Source organism: Bombina bombina, chromosome 1, assembly GCF_027579735.1.
Source record: "Bombina bombina isolate aBomBom1 chromosome 1, aBomBom1.pri, whole genome shotgun sequence".
In the NCBI taxonomy this organism is placed as follows: Eukaryota; Metazoa; Chordata; class Amphibia; order Anura; family Bombinatoridae; genus Bombina; species Bombina bombina.
This window is the reverse complement of record NC_069499.1, coordinates 801,350,701-801,359,493: the sequence shown is the minus strand read 5'-3', so window position 1 is coordinate 801,359,493 and position 8,793 is coordinate 801,350,701.

The window sequence follows — 8,793 nt, the reverse complement described above, 5'->3', positions numbered from 1 at the left end:
TGTTTTATACTTAGTTTATTCTTCAATCAAAAGTTTGTTATTTTTAAATGGTGCCGGAGTGTACTGTTTATCTCAGGCAGTATTTAGAAGAAGAATCTGCCTGCGTTTTCTATGATCTTAGCAGAAGTAACTAAGATCCATGGCTGTTCTCACATATTCTGAGGAGTGAGGTAACTTCAGAGAGGGAATGGCAGGTTTTCCTGTAATAAGGTATGTGCAGTTAATATTTTTCTAGGGATGGAATTTGCTAGAAAATGCTGCTGATACCAAACTAATGTAAGTAAAGCCTTAAATGCAGTGACAGCTACTGGTATCAGGCTTATTAATAGAGATGCATACTTATGTTGTAATATGAGTGTGAGGGACCTATTTTGCCGTTTTTTTGCACAGCAAAAATTACAGACACAGACATCCAGCTTCTTCCTGCATGATCCAGGACATCTCTGGAGGGCTCAAAAGGCTTCAAAGTCGTTTTTGAGGGAGGTAAAAAGCCACAGTAGAGCTGTGGCAGTTATTGTGACTGTTTGAAAAAAAACAAACAAAAAAAAAGTTTTTGTCTTTTATTATTTTTTGGTTATTAAGGGGTTAATCATCCATTTGCAAATGGGTGCAATGCTCTGCTAACTTGTTACATACACTGTAAAAATTTTGTTAGTGTAACTGCCTTTTTTCACTGTTATTTCAAATTTTGACAAAATTTGTGTTTCTTAAAGGTGCAGTAACGTTTTTATATTGCTTGTAAACTTGTTTAAAGTGTTTTACAAGCTTGCTAGTCTCATTGCTAGTCTGTTTAAACATGTCTGACACAGAGGAAACTACTTGTTAATTATGTTTGAAAGCCATGGTGGAGCCCCATAGGAGAATGTGTACTAAATGTATTGATTTCACCTTAAACAGTAAAGATCAGTCTTTAACTATAAAAGAAATATCACCAGAAGATTCTGACGAGGGGGAAGTTATGCCGACTAACTCTCCCCACGTGTCAGACCCTTCGCCTCCCGCTCAGGGGATGCACGCTAATATGGCGCCAATTACATCAGGGACGCCCATAGCGATTACCTTGCAGGAGATGGCTGCAATCATGAATAATACCCTGTCAGAGGTATTATCCAGGTTGCCTGAATTAAGAGGCAAGCGCGATTGCTCTGGGGTTAGGAGAAATACAGAGCGCGCAGATGCTGTAAGGGCCATGTCTGATACTGCGTCACAATATGCAGATCATGAGGACGGAGAGCTTCAGTCTGTGGGTGACATCTCTGATTCGGGGAATCCTGATTCAGAGATTTCTAATTTTAAATTTAAGCTTGAGAACCTCCGTGTGTTGCTTGGGGAGGTATTAGCTTCTCTGAATGACTGTAACACAGTTGCAGTACCAGAGAAATTGTGTAGGCTGGATAAATACTATGCGGTACCGGTGTGTACTGATGTTTTTCCTATACCTAAAAGGCTTACAGAAATTATTAGCAAGGAGTGGGATAAACCGGGTGTGCCTTTTTCCCCACCTCCTATATTTAGAAAAATGTTTCCAATAGACGCCACTACACGGGACTTATGGCAGGCGGTCCCTAAGGTGGAGGGAGCAGTTTCTGCTTTAGCAAAGCGTACTACTATCCCGGTTGAGGACAGTTGTGCTTTTTCAGATCCAATGGATAAAAAATTGGAGGGTTACCTTAAGAAAATGTTTATTCAACAAGGTTTTATTTTACAGCCCCTTGCATGCATTGCACCTGTCACGGCCGCGGCGGCATTCTGGTTTGAGGCCCTGGAAGAGGCCATCCATACAGCTCCTTTGACTGAAATTATTGACAAGCTTAGAACACTTAAGCTAGCTAACTCATTTGTTTCTGATGCCATTGTTCATTTGACTAAACTAACGGCTAAGAATTCCGGATTCGCCATCCAAGCGCGTAGGGCCCTATGGCTTACATCCTGGTCAGCTGACGTGACTTCGAAGTCTAAATTACTCAACATTCCTTTCAAGGGGCAGACCTTATTCGGGCCTGGTTTGAAGGAAATTATTGCTGACATTACTGGAGGTAAGGGTCACACCCTTCCTCAGGACAGGGCCAAAGAAAAGGCCAAACAGTCTAATTTTCGTGCCTTTCGAAATTTCAAGGCAGGTGCAGCATCAACTTCCTCCGCTTCAAAACAAGAGGGAACTTTTGCTCAATCTAAGCAGGCCTGGAAACCTAACCAGTCCTGTAACAAAGGCAAGCAGGCCAGAAAGCCTGCTGCTGCCTCTAAGACAGCATGAAGGAACGGCCCCCTATCCGGCGATGGATCTAGTATGGGGCAGACTTTCTCTCTTCGCCCAGGTGTGGGCAAGAGATGTTCAGGATCCCTGGGCGTTGGAGATCATATCTCAGGGATATCTTCTGGACTTCAAAGCTTCCCCTCCACAAGGGAGATTTCATCTTTCAAGGCTATCTGCAAATCAGATAAAGAAAGAGGCATTCCTACGCTGTGTGCAAGACCTCCTAGTTATGGGAGTGATCCATCCAGTTCCGCGGACGGAACAAGGACAGGGTTTTTATTAGAATCTGTTTGTGGTTCCCAAAAAAGAGGGAACCTTCAGACCAATTTTGGATCTAAAGATCTTAAACAAATTCCTCAGAGTTCCATCTTTCAAAATGGAAACTATTCGGACCATTCTACCCATGATCCAAGAAGGTCAGTACATGACCACAGTGGACTTAAAGGATGCCTACCTTCACATACCGATTCACAAAGATCATCATCGGTTTCTAAGGTTTGCCTTTCTAGACAGGCATTACAAATTTGTAGCTCTTCCCTTCGGGTTGGCTACAGCCCCGAGAATCTTTGCAAAGGTTCTGGGCTCACTTCTGGTGGTTCTAAGACCGCGAGGCATAGCGGTGGCTCCGTGTCTAGACGACATCCTGATACAGGCGTCAAGCTTTCAAGTTGCCAAGTCTCATACAGAGATAGTTCTGGCATTTCTGAGGTCGCACGGGTGGAAAGTGAACGAGGAAAAGAGTTCTCTATCCCCACTCACAAGAGTCTCCTTCTTAGGGACTCTTATAGATTCTGTAGAAATGAAAATTTACCTGACGGAGTCCAGGTTATCAAAACTTCTAAATGCTTGCCGTGTTCTTCACTCCATTCCGCGCCCTTCGGTAGCTCAGTGTATGGAGGTAATCGGCTTAATGGTAGCGGCAATAGACATAGTGCCATTTGCGCGCCTTCATCTCAGACCGCTGCAATTATGCATGCTGAGTCAGTGGAATGGGGATTACACAGATTTGTCCCCTCTGCTAAATCTGGATCAAGAGACCAGAGATTCTCTTCTCTGGTGGTTGTCTCGGGTACACCTGTCCAAGGGTATGACCTTTCGCAGGCCAGATTGGACAATTGTAACAACAGATGCCAGCCTTCTAGGTTGGGGTGCAGTCTGGAATTCCCTGAAGGCACAGGGATCGTGGACTCAGGAGGAGAAACTCCTTCCAATAAATATTCTGGAGTTAAGAGCGATATTCAATGCTCTTCTGGCTTGGCCTCAGTTAGCAACACTGAGGTTCATCAGATTTCAGTCGGACAACATCACGACTGTGGCTTACATCAACCATCAAGGGGGAACCAGGAGTTCCCTAGCGATGTTAGAAGTCTCAAATATAATTCGCTGGGCAGAGTACCACTCTTGCCACCTGTCAGCAATCCATATCCCAGGCGTGGAGAACTGGGAGGCGGATTTTCTAAGTCGTCAGACTTTCCATCCGGGGGAGTGGGAACTCCATCTGGAGGTGTTTGCTCAGTTGATTCATCGTTGGGGCAAACCAGAGTTGGATCTCATGACGTCGCCAGAACGCCAAGCTTCCTTGTTAAGGATCCAGGTCCAGGGACCCAGAAGCGACGCTGATAGATGCTCTAGCAGCGCCTTGGTTCTTCAACCTGGCTTATGTGTTTCCACCGTTTCCTCTGCTCCCTCGACTGATTGCCAAAATCAAACAGGAGAGAGCATCTGTGATTCTGATAGCACCTGCGTGGCCACGCAGGACTTGGTATGCAGACCTAGTGGACATGTCATCCTTTCCACCATGGACTCTGCCTCTAAGACAGGACCTTCTGATACAAGGTCCTTTCAATCATCCAAATCTAATTTCTCTGAGACTGACTGCATGGAGATTGAATGCTTGATTCTATCAAAGCGTGGCTTCTCCGAGTCAGTCATTGATACTTTAATACAGGCATGAAAGCCTGTTACCTGGAAAATCTACCACAAGATATGGAGTAAATATCTTTATTGGTGTGAATTCAAGAATTACTCATGGAGTAAGGTTAGGATTCCTAGAATATTGTCTTTTCTCCAAGAGGGCTTGGACAAAGGATTATCAGCTAGTTCCTTAAAGGGACAGATTTCTGCTCTGTCTATTCTTTTGCACAAGCGTCTGGCAGAGGTTCCAGACGTCCAGTCATTTTGCCAGGCTTTGGTTTGAATTAAGCCTGTGTTTAAACCTGTTGCTCCCCCGTGGAGCTTAAACTTGGTTCTTAAAGTTCTTCAAGGAGTTCCGTTGGAACCCCTTCATTCCATTGATATTAAACTTTTATCTTGGAAAGTTCTGTTTTTGATGGCTATTTCCTCGGCTCGGAGAGTCTCTGAGCTATCTGCCTTACAATGTGATTCTCCTTATCTGATTTTTCATGCAGATAAGGTAGTCCTGCGTACCAAACCTGGGTTTTTACCTAAGGTGGTTTCTAACAAGAATATCAATCAAGAGATTGTTCCATCATTGTGTCCTAATCCTTCTTCAAAGAAGGAACGTCTTTTACATAATCTGGACGTAGTCCGTGCCTTGAAGTTTTACTTACAAGCTACTAAAGATTTTCGTCAAACATCTACCCTGTTTGTCGTTTACTCTGGACAGAGGAGAGGTCAAAAAGCTTCGGCAACCTCTCTTTCCTTTTGGCTTCGGAGCATAATACGCCTAGCCTATGAGACTGCTGGACAGCAGCCCCCTGAAAGGATTACAGCTCATTCTACTAGAGCTGTGGTTTACACCTGGGCCTTTAAAAATGAGGCCTCTGTTGAACAGATTTGCAAGGCAGCGACTTGGTCTTCGCTTCACACTTTTTCCAAATTTTCCAAATTTGATACTTTTGCTTCTTCGGAGGCTGTTTTTGGGAGAAAGGTTCTTCAGGCAGTGGTTCCTTCCGCTTAATCCTGCCTTGTCCCTCCCATCATCCGTGTACTTTAGCTTTGGTATTGGTATCCCATAAGTAATGGATGATCCGTGGACTGGATACACTTAACAAGAGAAAACATAATTTATGCTTACCTGATAAATTTATTTCTCTTGTAGTGTATCCAGTCCACGGCCCGCCCTGTCCTTTTAAGGCAGGTCTAAATTTTAATTAAACTACAGTCACCACTGCACCCTATGGTTTCTCCTTTCTCTGTTTGTTTTCGGTCGAATGACTGGATATGACAGTTAGGGGAGGAGCTATATAGCAGCTCTGCTGTGGGTGATCCTCTTGCAACTTCCTGTTGGGAAGGAGAATATCCCATAAGTAATGGATGATCCGTGGACTGGATACACTACAAGATAAATAAATTTATCAGGTAAGCATAAATTATGTTTTTCTTGAAATCCTTCCAAACAACTTGTGGTGATGTAGGTGATGTCGGATAGTAGTTTTGGAGACTTTCAGACCCCAATACGCAAGTAACTTCTGGAGTTCTCCAGCAGTGATCCTTGGAGATATTTTGGCCACTTGAACCATCCTCTTCACAGTGTCTTGAGACAATATAGACACACGTCCTCTTCCAGGTTGATTCATAACATTTCCAGTTTGACTGGTACTTCTTAATTAATGCCCTGGTTGTGGAAATGAGCATTTTTAATGCTTTTGCCATTTTGTGAAGCTCAACAACCTTTTGACACACATCACAGCTATATTCCTTGGTCTTACCCATGGTTATTAATGACTAAGGGAATTTGGCCTATTTGTTACCTTATATTTATACCCCTGTGAAACAGGAAGTCATGGTTGAACAATTTCCTGTTCCTAGTCACCCAGGTGTACTAAAACATGTAAAATATCAATGGGAATATACTTTAAATATATTTTTCTCATGAATTCATAGGGGTGCCAATAATTGTGCCACACATATATTTAACTTTTTTTTATATAAACCTGTGTTGTGTTTGCAATTGATTGATATTCATGAGAGCATTTTTTTTGTATTTTTTTTTAACAAAAGGTTAAACAATAAAGGCAATTTTTCACAGCCTTCTTTGCATATATTTACAAAGGGTGCCAATATTAGTGGACGGCACTGTATATGGCATCAGTTTTTCCAAGAAAAGCTTTCAGCCCTATATGGCAGCAGTATTTAAACAATGCAGAACATTTTGAAAAGCCTTCTTGCTGCTATATCATGCTCCAGATATGTGCATGCTCCTGAGCTTTTCAACTAAGGATACCACAAGAATGAAGTCAAGTTGACAATAGAAGTAATTAGAAAGTTGTTTTAAACTTACACTTTATTTGAATCAAGAAATAAACACTTTGGGTTGCACATCCCTTTAAACAAACTGAACCATTTATAATTTTTTTAAATACTTGCACTTGCTGGGCTTCACACTTGTAAAGTACATATATTTTCCACAAATGAACATTTTTTTTAAGTGTTGAATCCATCAATTGTTTTACTACATTATATACCCTGGTTGTTGAATATTAGAAGCTGTTGAGAGTGCATATCCATAGTAGGTATGGGCGAATGTATTGCAACATTCCAAAAATGAAACAAATTTTAACACATTAATAAATTTAAAATGTTTGTACAACATTCTAACATTCATTTAAAGGGACAGTCAAATCAAAATTAAACTTTCATGATTCAGATAGGGCATGCAATTTTATACAACTTTCCAATTTACTTTTATCATCAAATTTGCTTTGTTCTCTTGGTATTCTTTGTTAAACCCAGATAGGCTGATTTGCATGCCTTTGAAGTCTGACAGTTTTTCTCAGTAAGACTGTGCTAGTTCATGTGTGCCATCCATCACTGATTGGCTAAAATGCATATCTGTCAAAAGAACTGAAATAAGGGGGCAGTCTGTAGAGGCTTAGATACAAGGTTACAAGTGTAGGTTATGCAAAAATGATGGAATGGTTAATAAAGGGATTATCTATCTTTTTAAACAATAACATTTTTTGAGAAGACTGTCCCTTTAATGTAATAGAATTTCTAATTTGAATTCAAATCGAATTATGCAATATTCAAATTGGAAAAATTTGAATCAATATATTTGTAATAGTATTTCTCTCTTTAACCCTGTGAGTGCTAAGCACTTTCCCACCTGGGTGCTAAGCTGTTTTAAGGTTTTTTGTTTGTTTTTGTTTTTAAATATTTTTTGTTAACTTTTTTTTCAGATCCCCAACACTTACACTGTTGGAAAGGTTAGGCGATTACCTTTCCAACGGTGGGTCTTGGGGGTCTGTAGCTGCTTAGATGCCTGAGATACAGGCTTCTAAGCAGCATGCCCCCTTTTTCTATACTTAACATTGTCATTTTTAAATAAAGTTGCGTGGTGACGTCATCACGTCATTGCGCGTGACGTCACCACGAATAACGTGAGGCCCCAGCGATGCCTGTCACTATACAGGCCCGATCGCCGGGGTAGGAGCGGGCAGGATACCCCAGATCTCCCTCAAGGTGGGAGAGTGCTAGTGACGGCTCTGAGCCGTCGTTAGCACCTGAGTGGAAAACTCTGCGACGGCTCAGAGCAGTGGTTAGCACTGAAAGGGTTAAATATAATATTCCAACTGGAAAAATTCAAATCTATATTTGTATCAATTATGAAGTATTTGTTAAATCAAATGTTACATTCAAAAATTTGAATGTGGATATTTTATCCAATTATAAACATTTGAAAACAAAAGTAACATTTGAAAAAAAGAAATTACATTGATTACCGAATTTTAATGGATTTTCGTTCTTATCTACGTTTGTCCAAAAACAAATGTCCACAGGACTATTAGTTCTACCAAGCGAATTGTACTTTCACCATATTTGCCTATCCCTAATCCATAGTGAACTTTATATCTGTATATCAATATATAACCTAAGGTAATAATTTATGATAATGACAGACTCTTAAATCAAATAATATTTTTGAATTTATGTCAAATTCTTAAAATTCAGTTGATTTGTTTTTTTGAAAGTTTGGGAATTTAAACTCTGGAATTAAACAGACCGTAAAGTGAAAATTAAACTTTTATGATTCGCATATAGCATGTAATTTTAAACAACTACCTAATTTACTTTTGCTATCTCATTTGCTTTATTCCTTTGATATCATTTGTTGAAAAGCATAGCTAGGAAGGCTAAGGAGCAGAAATACTCTACTGGGAGTTGGCTGCTGATTGGTGGCTGCACATAAATGCCTCAACGCAACTGGTCAGTTTTTAACAAACCAAAAATAAATAAATCACCCTTTAGACAATTACATTTTTCTGTATGACACATTTTATGAAGATTGGTTCAGCTGTTCTTGTAGTAATTTTTCTGTCGTACACTGTATAGTATGTATTTTTCAAAATAGTTAACCAAATTATCAGAATTGCCCACAAAACTGCCCAATTTAAAAGAAATGTGTTTACACAATCCACAACATTTAAAGTGACAGTCTAGTATAAATTAAACTTTCATTATTCAGATAGGACTTTTAACTTTTAATCAACTTTCCAATTTACTTTTATCATCAAATTTGCTTTTTTCTCTTGGTATTCTTAGTTTAAACTAAACATATGTAGGCTCATATGCTAATT